At 43.8% G+C, this 18,791-nt stretch overlaps 1 long non-coding RNA gene across 1 annotated transcript in view; it reads right to left on the bottom strand.

Moving 5' to 3' along the window:
• The window catches only part of LOC138525783 (uncharacterized), a 112,229-nt gene that overhangs the window by 73,307 nt on the left and 20,131 nt on the right, over positions 1-18,791 (bottom strand). Inside the window, exons 2-3 of the long non-coding RNA XR_011283428.1 lie at positions 17,575-17,748; positions 10,714-10,890 (exon numbers count right to left, since the gene is read on the bottom strand). This is a non-coding gene — a long non-coding RNA (uncharacterized lncRNA). The remainder of the gene's footprint in view (positions 1-10,713; positions 10,891-17,574; positions 17,749-18,791) is intronic.

Raw genomic sequence — 18,791 nt, 5'->3', positions numbered from 1 at the left:
ACAACTGCACCAACGCCCTCTTAGGAAGTGGAACCTGTCCAGTGGATGAAGAAGAAGAAGGAATTGTCTGATCACCCTAGAGGTATCGGTAGATCCGGAGGAAGGTCTCTGTGAAATTTAGACTTGGACTAACCAACTGCAATGGAAACTTTGATAAAATTCAGGTGTTCCCTGAATAAATTTTAAAAAAAGAAAAAAATGTGATGGGTTTTTTAGAAAAAGAATTGCAGTAAAAAACCCTGCGAAAAAACATCCCGCGATGAAAGGACGTCGTACCGTGATAACACCAGCCTTATAAATAAGAGATATATGCACCATGCATTTTTACTCCCTAAAAAACAAAAATGTTCCTAACAAAAATGAGAAACAATGAACATATCATTGCTTCAACCCACAAACATCCACTGATATTTTTTCAAATTAGTGACCAGCAGAGCAGTGGCATAGGAAGGAAGGAACTTTAATAATATTAATGCCCGATCTCAAAGGGAATTTTATGGGGAAAGAACATCTTTTAATAAGCAGAAAGTATCCCTATTGGCAAAGCTAATGACTTTTTTACTCCCTGAAAAATCATTTGACTCCAAGTAGGGAGAAGCATCTGATTAGAGCCCTGCTTGTCCCTGCTTGTCCCCCTGACATAGGGAGTGAAATGACATGACACATAATAAAGTGTATAGTTTTGCCCCAGTTTTGCCCACCCTTCCGCACCACAGCCTAGATAAAATTAAACAAGACCCTTACTGAGGTTTATTATGGAGCCCTGTTGAAGAAAACCACACATATATTCCTTTTCAGAGATACGAATGATTTAGTGCCTTCTTCTACAACTATGGATCCATCCTCTATAATTCTTTTGATAAGATGCAGGGAGATGCTGGAGACTGCACACACAGAACTCATGGTTGTATTGAAAAGCCCTCAGCAGTGTAGCATAGAAAGAAAAAGAAGGTGCCGTTGTCCGGATGGGTACTAGACTTTCCTATCCTTTAGCAAACAGCCAACATATTTCCTTCAGTGTACTGCCGAAACGTCTGACCTGGTCTTTGAAATTTGCTGCTTTGTTCATCACCTGCAAGGAGTGATGCTTTCACCCATACCCTTCCCCAGCCCTTGTGCTTGCCTCCAATACTAGTTGATAGAGCACTGTACAAAATGAAGGATTGTAGCAGTAAACACTCACTGGGATATTTGCAGACCCAAAATACTTTGCAAGCAAGGTATATTTAAATGCCTCAACATATGATGTGCATTTTAAAAATGTCATGACTCTGCATGTACACAATTCTTTTGCAGTGCATACAAGATTGTTTGCAGCATACCCCACCTTTATATCATTGTGTGGGATTAACACAAGTGCTCAGTGAAACTATTTTTCTATTGAAGCGAGTTACCATATAATGTGAAGGTTCATACCCAAAGGAACTCTGAACACTTGGAAATGATGCAGATTGTGTGAAAAGCATTCTCCACTCTGAATATCCGGTGCCTTGATACTATGGACGAGTAATCCCAGGCATAGTCCATACCCATTATCCGTTGTAGGCTAAGTAAATGATATTGCAATGTTGCTCTCTACTTATAGGGTAATGTTAGTCATGCTAAAGTAGGAGACGCTGAACATCACATTTGTCTTTTCAAATTCTTTAGAGGGCAAATTAATATTTGAGTTTCATAATGCGGTAACTTACAAGTGGGCTGCTTCAAAGCACTTGCGTGACATATGTACAAAGAAGAGGAAGTATGGGATTTGGTTACACATCCAAGTAGCCTGCTTACTTACAGTCAGTATCCGATATTTGAGCTGGTAGTTATGTTATGTTATGTTAATTGGACTTATAACACGCCAAAGCCCACGGGCATCCAGGCGCCGAAAGACAGGAGTAATACGTGAGACTCAGTGATTATCCTAGTAAAACAGAATTGTATTTAGCTGTTTGCGGAAGGCAAGATGGTCCTCTATCCTTCGTAGCTGTGGTAGGAGGGCATTCCAAGCTTGAGCACCATGAACATGGAAAGCCCGCCCTAAACCACAAGATCTTTTTATCCATGGCAATGCCAACAGGAACCCTTCAGTGGATCTTAAGCATCTCTTAGGTTGATAGATGTTAATCTTCTCCTTCAAATATAGAGGAGCATTTCCAAAGATACATTTGTGGCATGTAGTGAGCAGTTTGAATTGGATGCGAGCTGCCACCGGGAGCCAGTGGAGTTTTTTCTGGCAGCACTAGTGGGTTCAAAGCTTTTCATCTGAAAGATGATCCGCACAGCTGCATTTTGTATCTTCTGCAACTGTTGGATATCAGCTTTATTGGCCCCTCCCAGTAAGGCGTTACAATAGTCCACCCATGGTAGTTTCACGGCCCTTGCAAGTTTTATACGATTTTCCACCGATATTAGCGTGGCTACTTGTCTAAGTACCTTTAATGGTAGTTGGTGTTGGTAGTGATAGCTGTGACATGTGCCTCACGATCAAGACTGTCCTCCATATAAGTGCCTAAGGTCTTGACTTGCTGCACTATTTTAATTTGAATACCTTCTATGTTAAAATAGTCATATTTTTGACTTAATTCATATTGAGCATGCTGAGAGCCGAAGAGCATCAACTCGGTTTTAGCAGCATTTGAACAGAGCCAGTTTGCTGACATCCATTGTTTTATGACATAGTAGGCTACAGCTAGAGTTTGTTGATCAACATCATGGTTCCCAGTTATATTCAATACCAACTGAAAATCATCTGCGTAATTACAGAAAAAAGATCCCCAGAGATTCCAGCTCAACACATAGGGGAGAATGTAAATGTTGAACAGCAAGAGAGAGAGACATGCCCCTTGGGGAACTCCACATGTTATAGTGTGTGGCTCGGAGGCACAGTCACCCCAATGGACACGTGACTTGCGGCCCTCCAGAAAAGATCTAAGCCAAGTGATGGCATTATTGGAGAGTCCGCCAACAGACGCCATCCTTGCAAGCAAGATTTTATGGTCCAGCAAGTCAAAGGCTGACGATAGATCCAACAGCATCAGCAGCCCTGACTTGCTGTGTTTCAGCTGACCAAGCATGTGTGTTTGTGAATCCAACAATGCTGTCTCGGTTCCATGGAAACTCCGGAAGCCTGATTGCTTTGCGTGCAATTTACCAGTATCAAGTACATAAGATTGCAGCTGTGTAGTAGATGCCTTGTCTATGAGCTTGAGGGAAAATAAAGTATTTGTGATGGGTCTTAAATCAGCCGCATCCAATGGGTCCAATCCCGTTTTTTTTGCAGAGGGGTAACTGCCCCATTTTTAATCGAGTGAGGAATGGAGCCGGTATGAAAGGAATAACTGACAAACCGACAAAGAAACGACGCAACCTATTCTCGATGCTTCAATATATATTTAGAGGGGAACATTTCCCGAGGACAATTAGTAGGGTGCATGTTTTTTAGTAACTTCAGCATTTCAATTAAATTGGGTTCAATAAAATTAAAGTTAGACTATATAGTGTGGGTGATGCTTTTGGTTAGGCACAATGAGTAACAGAAATTCTGGCGCGTGAAGGTTATTCATGTTACTACAAACACAAAACAAGTGGATGTAGGTATACGTCTGCAAACCTTTCACAGAGCCAAGAGAGGAAGAGTCAAGGTTGTCCGGCAGTATCTTACTGTACTCTCGAGCAGAAGTTAGAGGCATAAGGTGAAAGTGTGGTAGAGTCAGGTTTAGGAGTCATGGGTGGGGAGGGAATGTTTTTAGTTAATGTGTGCAGGCATATCCTGGTTAGATTCTTCTGTTCATGGAACCAGTTTTTCATATTAGTTTTTACTACTTGTGTTGTATTTTGCTGCTAGGGATTTTAGGTGCATAGTAGTGTAATGCAAATTAGCAGAATATCAAGAATAGTTGCTTATTTTAAGAGAAAGAAAATTTCAGTTAATTGCTGTGTCTTGTGCCTTATTAAATCTTCTTGAATAGGTGAGAATTTTCTGCATGCGCTGCTAAAATTCTTCTGAGCGGCACCCAGAAGGAAGCTGGGCAAGCGCACATGCGCACAGCTTAGAGGGAACATTGGTTACCAGTATAAATTAGCTAGGCTTCCTGATCTCTACAAAGGAACATCTTAAAACTCAAAAGGGGAGGATGGAGGGGGAAACTTAATCGATCGATTAGTCTGATGAAAATAAATAGGAACCTCTGTGCATACTCTAATCAAGCTATACAAACTTAAGGTAAAGGCAGCAACATTGAATGGATGTGAATTAATACTCTGCGGATCGGTCCTTCCTAGATCGCCTAGAAATCAAAATATGAAAGACAGTGCTGAATCTTCCAAAATCTACTCGGATCAGTGTAATTAGATTAGAACTGGGTTGGACATCATGGTGGGCACAACACATTAAAAGATCTCTGTCTCTGCTAACCAAATAAGGGAATGTGAAAAAAAGTCACTGGCCTTCTATGTAAAATAAAGCATGCAAACTGTCTCTGATCATTAAAATCAAATTTTATAAACATTGCAAGACCTTTACAACTATGATACAACTGGAGAACCAGGAGAGCCCCTTTGTCATAAAAAACAAAATAAAGCAGTGGGAAAGAATGTCTGATTATGAGGATCTTGGCAGGTTGCAATTATATAAAAACAATCAAGACCTTTGTACCCCGTCAAATGAACTCAAACCTTATATACAAAAATGTACCTCCAAGAAGCACATTGATCTTTATCTAAGATTGCGTCTTAATACTCTCCTGACAATGAAAGTCGTGGGGCCAAAACTTCAGATTTGTAGAGAAATGTGAGGCTGCCGTGCTTGTGGCCTAGCTCCGATTTAATCCCTGTTTCATTTGGTCTTGGAATGCTCAGCATTTCAAGACAAAATAACCCGTCTCCTGGGAGACATTACCCACTCGATCTCCCGGGTACTTTCAGGTAACCTTTGGGTAAGACTCATGTTGACTACGAATGAGAGTCTAATAATTGCCCTCACAACCTTCCTGACGCATATATTTGTGGAACTAAAAAACAAAATGCTGCAGGGAGAAGAAGATTGGAGAGCGAACTGGGAAGTCAAGGAATCCACCCACGGGGTCCTGACAGGTTTAGGATGGTGTGACTTATGAGTGACAAGGAGGACAGTCTTAACTTATGTTACAGCTTATACTCGAATAGGAATGCGGAATTTGTGTGGTAATGGATCTACTCCTATGACAGTTTAATGGATAACTCTAGTATATGACTGAGCTATGTTTGCAATATATCTAATATTTCTGTTTGTCACAGGATAATGTGCATTTGGTTTCATTTTATTGTAGTGTAAAAGTTTATTGTATAAACTAAACACACTGTTTCTTTTTAATTAAAAAAAAAGAAAAAAAAGAAAATTTCACGTTACACATTTTCCACACAGGAAATGTGCTCTTATTCCTTCTAGGCTCCCAGCTCTAATTCTTGGTGATGATTCTTGTGCTTGTCTTTTATTGGTCTTGTTATGTTTGATTACTAAATCACGAATGCTTGTGCTCATTTTGTAGGAAAATTGGAGTTACTCGTGTTCAGAATGGGCCAGTTCTTTTGATACGTTTTTGAATTGTGTAAGAGAGTGTAGTATAAGTAGTAACTACCACCATAGGTATGTTGTTCTCTTTTAAGTTTCCCTCTTTGGGTTCCAGTAAAGATGACCTATTGTTGGTGCCTGCTCTTCTGTCTGTATTCTTGAATTGATGCTCTTTAAAGCCTATATGTGTACCCTATATGTGTACCTTTGTGTTCGATTTTAATGGTGTCTTCTTTATATGCCTTTTTGTGGGTGTGTTATGCCTCCGTCGTAAACATTGTACAAAAGTAATATTTTCTTTTATATGTTTTGGATGTTGGCAGTTTTTTTATGTAATAAGGCATTTGAGATATTTCCACTGTGAGATCATGTCACTGTGAGACTTTAACATTGTAAGATTTTGCCACTGTGAGGTCTTGCCACGGTGTGGTCTTGCCACAGTGTGGTCTTGCCACTGTGAGATTTTGGCACTGTGAGATTTTGGCACTGTTAGATTTTGCCACTGTGAGATTTTGCCACTGTGACTCATTTGCCACTTGGGGGGTTTGCCACAGTGAGGTTCTGCCACTGTGGGTTTTTGCCATTGTGAAATTTTGTGACTGTGTGATGTTGCTGCTGTGAGACTTTGCCACTGTGACTCTTGCACTGTGGAATTTTGCCATTGTGGGGTTTTTGACGCGGTGATATGGTGCCAATGTGAGTTTTTTTTTCAAATGAGAAATGTTGCCCATATGAGATTCTGCAACTTTGAGATGTTGCAAGTCCGAGATTTTGCCACTGTGAGATTTTGCCATTTTTAAATTGTACAACACTGATATTTTAACACTATCAGGCCTAGCCATTGTGAATTCATGCCAGTGTGTTTTTGCCACCATACAATTTTACCACTGCAAGAATTTACCATTGCAAGATATTGCCACTGAGATGTTTTACTACTGAGAAATATGTCCACTGTGAGACTTTACCACTGTGAGACTTTACCAGTGTGAGATCTTTTCAATGTGAGATCTTGCCACTGTGAGACTTTGCCACTGTAATATTTTGCCAATGTAAGGTCCTGCCACTGTGAGGCTTTGCCACTGTGAGTTTTTAATGCAGTGAGGTCTTGCTACTGTGGGATTCTGCCACTGAGATTCTCCCACTGTGAGATTCGACCATTGTGAAACTTCTAACACACTGAGATTCTGAGATTTTACCACTGCTTGATTTTACCATTGTGAGATTTTGCCACTGTGAGAGTGTTGGTATTGAGAAATGTGGTCACTGTGAGACTTTACCAGTGTGAAATCCTAACACTGTGAGATCTTACCACTGAGAGTCTTTAGCACTGTGAGAATTTACCATTGTGTGAGGTTTTGCCACTGTGAGGGTTTACCAACTGAGGTCTTACCACTGTCATGTCTTGCCATGTCAGGTCTTGCCACTTTGAGATTCTGCCACTGAGATTTTCTCACTGTGAGATTTTTCATTGTTAGATGTTACAATTGTTAGATTTTACAGCTGTGGGATTTTTCCTCTGTTAGATTTTGCACTGTGAGGTTTTGCCACTTTGAGACTTTGCCACTGTCCGATCATGCCATTGTCAGATCCAACCACTGTGAGACTTCTACCACACTGAGATTTTAACACAGTGAGACCTTGCCTTTGTGTGTTCATGCTATTGAGTGATTTTACCTCTGCAAGATACTGCCACTGAGACATTTTTCCACTGTGGAATTTTGCCACTGGGAGATTTTGCCTATGTGAGGTTTTACCACTGTGAAGTTATTGCCATTGTCAGAGTTTGCCACTGTGATGGTTTGCTGATAATATTCTTATGCAATACTCTCCCACTATAATCCACCACCAATGATATAGTCTGTCACTTTTAGTCTGGCACGCCACACCATAGTTGATCACAGGAGCAGCCCTGCCTTGAGGATACTATACTCCAGTGAGACTTGCCTGCTGTTGTTACTGTGCCCCTGCCATATCGCGTTGCTGAGATTATGTCCACTGATTTTATGCACAGCAACACTATCCCCAGGTATAATCACGCCCAGTAAATGTTGTGCTCCTGCGATACTCTGACCCTGAAATATTTTGCCCCTGCAATACTTTGCCCCTACAATATTCTTCCCCCTGAGGTATACTCGTGAGGTATTGTATCCCTGCGATACTGCACCACTGCCTAATGCACCTCTGTGATATGGCACCCCCTTGCATTACATCCTCCCACACTACTCCCCTGTGACATCTTTAGCCCCGAGACACCTTAAGCCCTGTGATCCCTGTGGCATTGATATTATCCTCTAATCAACAAATTACAAACAGCTAGTTTGGACAGTCTAGAAAAATGCTACTTAAATATTGCTGGCTGTGATGTCAAACAACGAGGACAATCAACCAAGAAAAGAACGTATCGCACATGTCCTTGTGTTCAAAATGTGCACTTCCCAATGTTTTTTTGTCAGGATGACCAATTGCGAGTGGTGATGGAACCTAAAAGCTATATCGCAACAAGGCAACTGGTTACCCCTACCTCACCAGCACACCTGCCAACAATAGTACTCTCCCAAGGCTGTATAACCTACAGCATTATATCATACACACAATCCTTTTCATTACAGAACCTTAATAAGAGATTCTATGTATTCTAAAAAGCAGATGTGTTAGATATGGTTATACCACATCACCTACTAACCACAAGACACCAATTTGTTTTTTGATATTTGTAATGTTTGATCTAATCTTTGGTAATTGTTACCATTGACTCAAATTAATTGTAATATGTAGTTATAGTTGTATGTATGTATTTTTACTATGGTATTTGCAATTTGATGAAAATAAAATGAATACTTTTCTATTTTTGTATAGAAAAGGTTTTTGTAGATGCCCAAAAACACAAGCAACAACTCAACCAACCAACAAACTCCAGAAACATCCTCAACACTTAACGACTTCACACCAATTTAAAAAAAATGTCCTAACGTAGAGAAGCACACAAACAAAGCTGGATTGCCAGTAGACCCTTTCCCATCAGACATCACCCAAGAGACACCTGCAGAATACTTCCGGAACCTCATGAACCATTTGCTGACAACTTGAGCCGTACCACAGAGTTTCAAAGCGGTACACATTAATCCACTCCTCAAATAGCCTTGGGAAACACAGAAGACTTAACCAACTGCCTGCTTATTTCAAACATCCTTTACTTGGCGAAACTCCTAGAAACCTACTTATACGAGCAAATCCTGAAACATGTAGAAAGCATCCTGACACTGGACCGGGCACAAATCTGTTTCAGAGCCATGAGAGGAATTTAATCAGCACTACTATTCATCTGGGACGACCTAAAAACTAACTCCAACTCCAACATCACCTCAGAAATAATTCTACTGAACCTTTCAGCATCCTTCAACACAGTCCAACACTAAACCCTCAACAAAAGACTCCAAGAAATAGGGATCAGGAACACGACTTTGCTATGGATAAAGTCCTTCCTAACATAAATAATGGACACAACCTGGCTACAGCCTTCAGCTCAGCACAACACACACCAACCTGGGGGATTCTACCTCAAGGTACATCCTTCTTGCCACTACTCTTCAACTCTTCAGCATCTACATTACCCGACTCATCAAACTTATCAAAAGATATGGACTCACTTGCTACACCTACAGATATGGCACGCATTGACGTCATGGAGGCTTTGAAACAGTGGGCCTCATTCCGAGATTGGTGGTAGTCATGCCGCTATTTGCGCCATGTCTCCCACCAATAATGGGTCTGGCACCGGTGTAGTTCAATGGGGACTTACCGGTGTAGTCCGACCATGGTGGGACCGGTAAATCCCGATTGAACATGCCATTCCCCATTCCCATTTGAGCCCCCATAGGGCTCAATGGGAATGGGGAGTGCGCTAATAACGGGCTCGCAACTTGCAAGCCCATTATTAGCGCCCTGGTCCCTTAGCGGGACCCGTAAGGGACTTGTGGTCAGACCACACGTTCCTTACGGTCCCCGCCAAGGGACCTTGGAATAGGGCGGTAAGGGATTACGGGCAACGGTCTCCTTACTGGTGCCCGGTATCCCTTACCGCCCACCTTGTAATGGCCCCCAGTATATTCTTATTGTATATGCACCTAACAAGCAAGCAATAAATAAATGAATAAATACATTTCACCAAAATACCTGCTGAAGTGACATCATTTTACCCTGCTCCCAAGTGATATCACATGAAGTGATGACACACGACCTTTCACCCCTTGACAACACAGGAAGGGCTATCACATAGCATTGTCCCTCAATACACTAAGAAAATAGTGTTATATCACTGTAATATTATATACATTTCATACAATAATGGATCACCATATGTAGCATTAATATCAGTGTGTAAAGGGCTATATTACCACATTACTGTGAATGTAAGCAGACATCCAACACAACAACCTGGACTATTGTACATCACTCCGGCTAAACTGTAAATAGACTCATCTCGACATCCAGTGTCTGCCAAGTGTCTGGCCATAGACTGGAAACAGCAACTGACCAATAAAGTCCAACCAGAAGACAATCAGAGGATGCACCACTTCACACTTTTACACTTGGACAATATGCACAGGGATTTTCTTGTCAACAGTGCACTTTGAGCCCTTGCAAAGGAAACCAAGCCCATCAGTCACCCAGAGGCTGAATATCCCCCAACCATTTTCACCACAGGTACTCCACCACCCACTGTGAATCGCCAAGGGCCCTTCGTCAACAGCTTTAAATGTCTGGCACCCAATCTCACCCTCCAACACCTTACACGTCGAATGCCTTGCTCCAACGCCTTCATGTTTACAGAGTGCCACCCTCCAGCAATTTAACTCTCCAGCATTCTCCAACACCATAAACCTCAAGCAAACTAGAAAAAGGACACATCAAGTTGGACTGAGCAGACATACATAAGAAAATTATGGGAGAGGTCAAAGAGCAAGTTGAGGAGGCAAGAAGAGGGAAAGACAGCGAGAAGGAAGGAGAGAGAGCGAGATGGCGGTGGGATGGGTAGAGGTAGGGCGTGTTAATAAAGAGGAAGGACAGCGTGGCACAGGAAAATACGGTTCTGAGGTGTGAAATAAACTCCTTAGTGCACTCAGGAATATGCATTTCACCTTTCAAAATCTACAATTATCAGGCGACAAGAAAATTACCTTTGGGTTAAAACGTCTCCTACCATGAGGTCGTGTTTTAGTAGGCTGCCGCAGGAAACTCCCAAACTTCGGTAAATGGTCACATGCCAAACTCGCTGCCCTTCCTGCAGAGGTCTGTATGGCACGTGGCTGTGTGCCCTCCCCCTGCTTCGTTAGGTAGGCCATTCCATGTGGTCGCTGTAAAAAAAAAATGGAGCAAATTTCGTAAACACGTCAAAGATCATTTCCTCTCATAAAGCATGAAATCTACGTAGCTAGGAAAGGGGGGCCCCGGTGAATGCAAAGCGTTTCCCCGTGGGGTCATTTTGGGCGCTGTACAGGCCGCCTGCATGCAGAGCGCCTCAGGGAGTATATAGGGGGCAGGGATGGTTCGTGAGCAAGCGACAGTTGAGACGAGAGTTTGTCCTAGGTCACGGCTCCCGAGCCTTCCCTGCGTGGGTCTGGTCAGGCAGAGATAGTTGCGGAAGGAGGCAGTTAGTTGGTGAATTGGCGAGGTATTGTGTTGGTAGCAGTAGGTTTATACTGGTAAAGGTACATTTTAATTAGCCGGGGGTTCTGTAAATAAAGTACCCCCCACTTACCGTTTGCGCCTCCCGCTGGGCGCGGCATACAGCTTGGGCGGGTGGGAGCGGGGTCCGTGGTTTTGTGTGTTGCCGTCAGAGGGAGTGAGGAGGACGTCTGTGGTACCTGGGTCTTGTGTTGTGTGGGGGGCAGGTCCGCCCGCACAGCCCTATCCGGCTGTGTCTGGAGCAAGGATAGTCGGTGCCGGCAGGGGTGGGCGGGTCGGGAGGGAATTGAGAGCACTTCAGTGCACAGAGAAAAAGGTTTCCCCTGCACGTCCTTTAGACCGGCCGCACAGGCTGCTGTGCTGTCACAGCTCCGCGGGGAGAGTGTGGTGCCCGCCGCAGCAGCCAGGGGGCAGTGCTGCAGCCTTCAGAGGGCCGGCACGCTAACAGTAGGGAAGGTAGCTTTAGAGAGCACAGGTCCGATCTCAGGTACACTGCAGTGCATGCAGAGCACATTCAGAGAGTGGTACAGGGATGCGTGAGCAGTCATTGTACTCTCTGAGTGGCAGGCAGCACAAAACAAATAAAAAAATATGCAGAATAGGAAATAATACAGCATATAATATTGAGCTATTTGGGTATTTTAGGGGTTTCCATTGAGTCACAGGGGGGGCATATTTTGGTTTCAATTAGAAGTGTGCACCCCCCAGACTCTTTTTAGGGCAGTCGAGTGGGGAGGCATCTTGCTCGGGGGCCTGTGTATATTTTGGGAGCAAATAGGGGTGGTGGCACACAGTGAAGCTGAGCTGGTGCAGCAAGATGCCAGGGTAGGGGTCAAAGTAAATGGGTTGGGTTGATGCCCAGGCTCTGAGGGAGGCCTTGGATATTATCAGCAGGGCAACCAAAGCCCAGCTTGAGGGGGGCGGTGGGTGAGGTTACGGTGGAGAAGGGGGTCGGTGGGGGGAGGACACAGCGGAGAGCAGTGGCAGACGGTCCCCTCGCGGCAGTGGTGACAAGCAGCCCTGCGGCCGGTAGAGGGGCGGTTTCGGATAAAGGGGTCAGTAGGAGCAGAAAGGAGATCTCCAGAAGAGCATCCAGGGGGCGAAGGGAGGCAGGTGAGGGGTCAAGGAGGGTGTTGGGAGAGGCTCAAGGTAAGGTGGTCTGGACAAAGTGGTTGCTGAGGAGGGTTTGGAGTGGGGGCGGTGAATGAAGGGGCAGTGAATGGGAGGGTCTAGGAAGAAGCTTAACAGGTAGACAGGGAAGTTTGTAGTGCGGCAGGGGCGCAAGTGCTGGATCACGGGGAAGTGACATTTGAGGATTTTCGTTTTCGAGAGGATGGAGTGCAGTTATCGGTATATGGAAACAGTTATTAATTAGTGGATGCGACGTTGGCGGTGCTGGACATAATAAAAATGGGACATAGAGGAAAGGTTAGGTTAGGTGGGGTAGAAAGAACACCTTAGGGGAGGGTTTCTCTGGTGCCGGGGACATGGCCCATTGGAGGAGGGGTGGGGGAAGCACAATGGGGTACTAGCGCAGTAAAGGAAGGGTATGGTGCTGTTTACACGAACGGGCTACCGCAGGGGTACAAAGAGGGGGAACAGATATTGAAGGAGGGGCATGGCCTCAGGGAGAAAGGGGGAATGAAGGTTGAGAGTATTTTAAGGAGACGGAAGGGAGCAAGAGATAGGAAGGCAGGAATTTGAAATGCTTTAATTATTTAATTGTGGGGGAATGGAAATTGTTTATTTATTTAATTGTTTGACAATTGTTAAAACGATTACTTAGTCTGTAAGGCCAGGGAGCCAAGGTAGCGTTTCTTTGTGAGCTGTGGCCTGTCACATTAAAGCAACCTTTTCAAATTTAAAGCGAGTCTGGGTATTTTTGTGCAGTGAGCCCAAAAGCAAATTGCAATGACCAAGTAAATCATTTTGTGAATGGAAGTCTGCGGTAGAACTTGAAGCGGGTCAGGTCTCAGAGGGCCCTACACAGGCTGTATTTCGGTTCCGGTGGGAAAAGCACGGTTAGGGGACCTATGGCAGAGGAGTTTTTTTTCCTATTTTGTGACTCGAGCGACTCATAGCATAGCATGCTGTTCTTTACGTGCCATGCTTTACAAAATGGAGCAGGTACAAGAGCAATAAAGCAGTCCTCCCACACGTCATAGAAGTGTGTGCAGAGTGATAGAATACATGTTTCAAAAAGCGCTATTTTGGTTGCTTTTGCCAATCTCCCGTAAACTTTGCTTTGCGGCAACTTAAAATTATTTTTTGTGGAAAAATTTTGGATAGTTGTACAAAATAAATACTTTGAAAGCATTTGCTCATAGCACCGTGGGGCATTTATATGTTACAACGATCAAAATAGTACGCATACATTGCCCAACTCACTTCCTATAATATGTCCATTCAACTGACAAGCGTTCCAGGGCCTAATGAGAATGGGGCAAATTACCTACACATAAGCGAATGTCTCACGGTGATGGGTTCGAAAGGGTGTTTAACTGCATTTTTTGATGACCTCTCAAGGAAATGTTTCCTCTGTAAAGCTGGCGGGTGTAGAAGGAGAGCTAGACACGCCTGGAAGACACAGCGCCACGGCTTGTCGAGGCGGAGTGCTTTTGGAAAGTGTCCTGGCGCTGCCTCCGCCCACGATTGTGGGTCTTGACAGAGGTCGCTCACGCTATTGCCAAAGTGGGGACAAATTGCATAGCAGCAAATCTTTGGAACTCTCTCCCTGAGGAAGTTTAGCACGTCCTTGAGTTGATGAAGTTCGGAGGGAAAAATACACGTCTTGTTGTACAGCCTTGCTCTGCAATTTGCGCTACTAAACGAAGCGCGCACTTCTTATAATTTCTGTGTGTGCCCAATGTCATTTGGAATATGCTCCTTTATTATTTTTTATACAGTGTTCTGCTCCAATTTATTTATGTTTTCTTGATACCCGCGGCAGTTCATTCATTCCTGCTTTTATTCTGCGCATTTTGAGACGTGTCACTTTATGCCTCGCATCGCCGATGCCCCAGTCCTCCTCAACCCTCCTCACCCCTCGACTTACCTGAGGCACAGGGCTCGCTCAGCTCGCTGCGCGACACACATGGCACACCACAAGTGCTGCCAAGCAGAGTCATAAGACAAAATGGAGGACAGAGCCCAAGATAGGCTCGTAACAGTTGTTTTTGCCACGCCCCTAGCACAGGGGTCGCAAGGGATTGGTGGGGCTCACAAATTAAAAGCCAGGGGTTGCAACAGTGACCCCAGGAGACCCCAGGATGACATCCATGATGGCACGCAAATCATGAATACATTTAATAATACCAGAGAACTAGACCAAATCCTTACCAACTGCCTCACTCAAATAAATGGATGGATGAGGTCCAACAATGTGAAACTCAACCCGGGCAAAACAGAAATCATGATCACGCTCAACAACCCATCGACCCAACATCGCATTTCATCGCCTAATGAAATGGGAAACCGACTGGAATCTTCCAAAGTAGATACAAATCTCAGAATATTAATGGGCAGTGACCTAACATTTGAACCACAAGTCAATGCAGTGGTAAATGTATGGTTCTTCCATCTATGCACAATCAACAGATGCTTCCCTTCCTCACAGTCTCACACAGAACACGTGCCATCATCGCCCTCATCATGTCAAGAATAGACTACGCCAACAGCATCTACCCCAGAATGCCAGACTACCTTACCAAACAACTACAACAGATACAGAGCACAGCAGTAAGACTACTCCTCAAACTCACTAAGACAAAACACATCAAACCAACACTGAGATCCCTACACTGGCCAGTCAAATAAAGGAGTTACTTCAAAACACTTTGCGTAACAGACAGAGAAATCCATGGCCAAGGAGGGGAAGTTCGTACAAGAACACACCTCCATCCACAGACCCAAACGACTCCTGAGATTCAGCAACGAGATACACCTATAACCAAAGCAATATTCAAAACTGAAGTATGGTGGATCAGCCTTCTAATGCATCTCAGCACATTTCTGGAACTCACTCCCCAAGCAACTATGAACAACAGAAGAACGCCTAACCTTTAGAAAACTACTAAATATATGTCTCTTTAACTCACCAACCTAAACACAAAGAGATGCACTCAACAATAAAGACACCACAAACCATGGGACCCTCATAACCGGCTAAACTGAACTGGGCAGGCCCAGCAAAAGAAATCATAATCTAGCTAATGAGCATATAAAATAATTAAGCCAAAACAAAACAATGGGCCTCCTTACAAGTTTGCCAATATCCTGGCGGTAAATCCGGCAGGATACCGGCAAACTGAAATATTGATACTGCCACTCGATCTGGCGGTATTACCATCGGATTACAAGTGCAAGTGTCAATGGTAAATTCCCATCCCATGGAGTCCCATTGGACTCTGCAGGGGATTTTGACGATATAACCGGCATCGGTAATACTGGTGCCAGTAACACCAGTAATTTTTGACAGTACGGTGCTAGGATTACCTCCAGCTGTTTGCTGGAGGTAATTCCAGCACTTCAGCGGCAAACTTGTAGTTGTCTGGTGCAGAAACATGTTGGTTTATGGTAATACCGGCACATTAATTCGGTACAACGTCCTTTCATCGCCGGTCATTTCAAAGCCTGGCATTTAAACCTGCACATTATCACACAAATCTTCATCACATTGTTTGGGGAGGGGGGGTGGGAAAGGGCAGATAGGGGCTTGGGTGGTAGGAAATAGGTAAAAATAGGTGGGAGAGGGTGGGTTTGGGTGGGGTAAACCCCCCCAAAAATCTGTGAACATTTTCGTTATAATGTACACAGTGGTCGAAGTGAGCGGGAGCAGTCGGGAGCGTTGCTCCTTTACTTTCTTTAATTACCTTTTACAGCGCCTATATTTTTATTTAAAAAAGAAACCGTTCTGGAATGTTTTGTTTTAAAATAAAAGTGTAGGAAGAAGTTGAAAGTTGTACTTTCAGTGCACTGCATGGAACGTTGCATTAAACAGCGGTTGAAGTGTTTGGGGAGATGTATTCTGTGTACGAGGGGACGTGGCGATTGGGTTTGTGGGGAGCGGGGGCAGGTCATCAGGGAACATAGCTCCACTACTTCTTTTCGTACACTTTGACCACTGAATGTACACGTTTAAATGCTAGGCGTTGAAATTTCCGGCGATGAAAGAACATAGAACCATTCATTCTGACTAGCCAACTTGTAATGAGGCCCAATGTCCCTACAAAGGGCAAAAGTACCTTTTCCACCATTAGCCCTACTAAAACTCTCCATTCTTCAACAAACACAGTGCTCAACCACCAAAAATAACATACACACGCCTCTATCACAGCACCAACTTGAATTCACCCAGCAATCTGCAACCTCCTCCGACATCCCACTGAGTTATAACACACTCAATCTCCAGCACTACGCCACAGACACAAAAAACAATCTTATACAGACTAACACACCAAAGGAAAACTAAACCCATGCCATCGAGAAGCAAACCCAACACATAGTTTGACCAGGTTTTCCGAACTGAAACTATCAAGAGCAAAGCAAAAGTCCTCTTGCGCTCTACCTCACCTCCTACTAACTAACCCTCCCCTATCAATCTAACGGGCCGGAGACCTTGAAAATGGCTGTGGTGCACAGTATTGAACTGGGGTGTCCGACCCAGCCCTTTAAGACGAGGCAGCAATACTTAGAGACAGATGGAGCTCCAGAATATTACCCAAACATCAACAATCAAAACTGACTCAGGAAGTTGGCAAAGTGCATCTGTTTTAATATCAATTATCTAAAACAGTGAGTTTACAACCAACATCAACTCGTTCCCTCGATCTTCACACTCCTTGCAGGATTTCATTTAAATGGCCATCATATTGTCCTCTATGTATGTATGGCTTTCTCATTGGGAATCTTACTTCCAGGATTCTCTTTGGTATAGTTATTCTCAGTGGTAATGCACGTGTTTCACACTCTTGCTCTCAGCATATAGTCAGCATGGGGGAGGAGCTTTGGATGCGGCTACACTATAAATCTCATTAACATAACATGTGAGCAGGGTTGCCTTCTGTGCATTGTATACAGGGCTCTTTCTGAATGGCGACATCCGACGGGATATGCAATCACCCATGTGCATCTTTTCATGGTTGCACATCTCACTGCACTGCACATGTGTTTTTGAGAATTGGGTTTTGTTCACTGGCATAGGTTCTGAGTGTGTGCAAAAGAGTATTGGGGCACTGGGAAGATGATAAGTACTTGGGACAGCTCCTTGGACATGCACTCATTTGAGATACTGATTTCTGCCATAGTGCTCAAGGAGGGCATACATCAAGAGCTTGGATTTAGACCCTCATTACCTTGCAACATGAACACATCTCTGCTAAGTTGGTCCCGCCTTCTGCTGGTGGGTGTTCATCACATCCCAGTTGCTGCAAATCCGCAGGTTATTGGTTCACTGAGGCACTATTTGGGCACCTCACGTGACAATACAAGTTCAGCTTGCGTCATCAGACCTGCACATCTGTGTACACCTATGTCAACGATATATAGATTTAAAAGACAAATATAACAATTGTCATTTGCAATAGGCAAAGATAACAAAACAATGTGTTCACATGTCGAATTATGGACTTCAACCTGCACATTGTTTAATTGTGTGCTTTTCACAGATGAAAATTCGGTGGCATGAGTGCTCTTCATGAATGCAGATGATGCTGAAGCGCACCAGCATTCGGGGGGCGGGGGGGGGAGGGGGAGTACAAAGCCAGAACAGAACACAGGATCACACATATGGTCCAGCCTGACCAATGAAGGGGGGAAAGGGTGAAAACGGAGGTTCTTTTTTTATTTTATTTTTTCATTTTTATATTGTGTTATAGTAAAAAAAGAAGAATTTTCACAAATACATAAAAATAATTGAACAACATAAGCATTACGAAAAAAATGCAAGTATTCAAAACAGTAGCATGAGAAAGAAAGAAAAAGAAAGAAAGAAAGAAAGAAAGAAAGAAAGAAAGAAAGAAAGAAAGAAAGAAAGAAAGAAAAAAAGAAAGAAAGAAAGAAAGAATAGTTAAGAGAGGGGAAAAAATCAAAGAGAAGGGAAAGAGAGAAGCAGAGCCGAACAAAGGAAGAACGATAAAGGTTCTACACTATTAAAACAGGGCCAGGAGAGTGGAAAATACGGTCACAGCGTTGCTGCATATAAGCCTCGGAACGGAAGGGCGCAAGAACAAAACAACATTTGCAAGAGAACATGAATGAGTTCCAGTGGGACTGTGTATATTACTGAAACATGTGTTCTCACTGGTCCAGAAATGAGTCAGAGCTAGGCTAGACCGAGGGGAGAGCAAAAGAGGTTATTATGAACACAAACAAGGGGCAGGCAGACCAAGGTGGCAGTCCAAAGTGAGGTCCCACAGCACTATAAGGCGATCTGGCGAGAAACATACAATCGAAGACCAGGAAAGAAATGTTCATACAGTGCTGCATTCCAAATACAGCACGTGCAAAGAGGGAAACTTGACAGATTCTTTTGTTACTCTCGAATCCTAGGCCTTGGGGAACCGGTTCAGGG

The sequence above is a fragment of the Ambystoma mexicanum genome, chromosome 7p, assembly GCF_040938575.1.
Source record: "Ambystoma mexicanum isolate Mex_15411 chromosome 7p, UKY_AmexF1_1, whole genome shotgun sequence".
In the NCBI taxonomy this organism is placed as follows: domain Eukaryota; kingdom Metazoa; phylum Chordata; class Amphibia; order Caudata; family Ambystomatidae; genus Ambystoma; species Ambystoma mexicanum.
The sequence above is the reverse complement of the archived record's forward strand: the minus strand, read 5'-3'. Positions and strand labels throughout refer to the sequence as shown.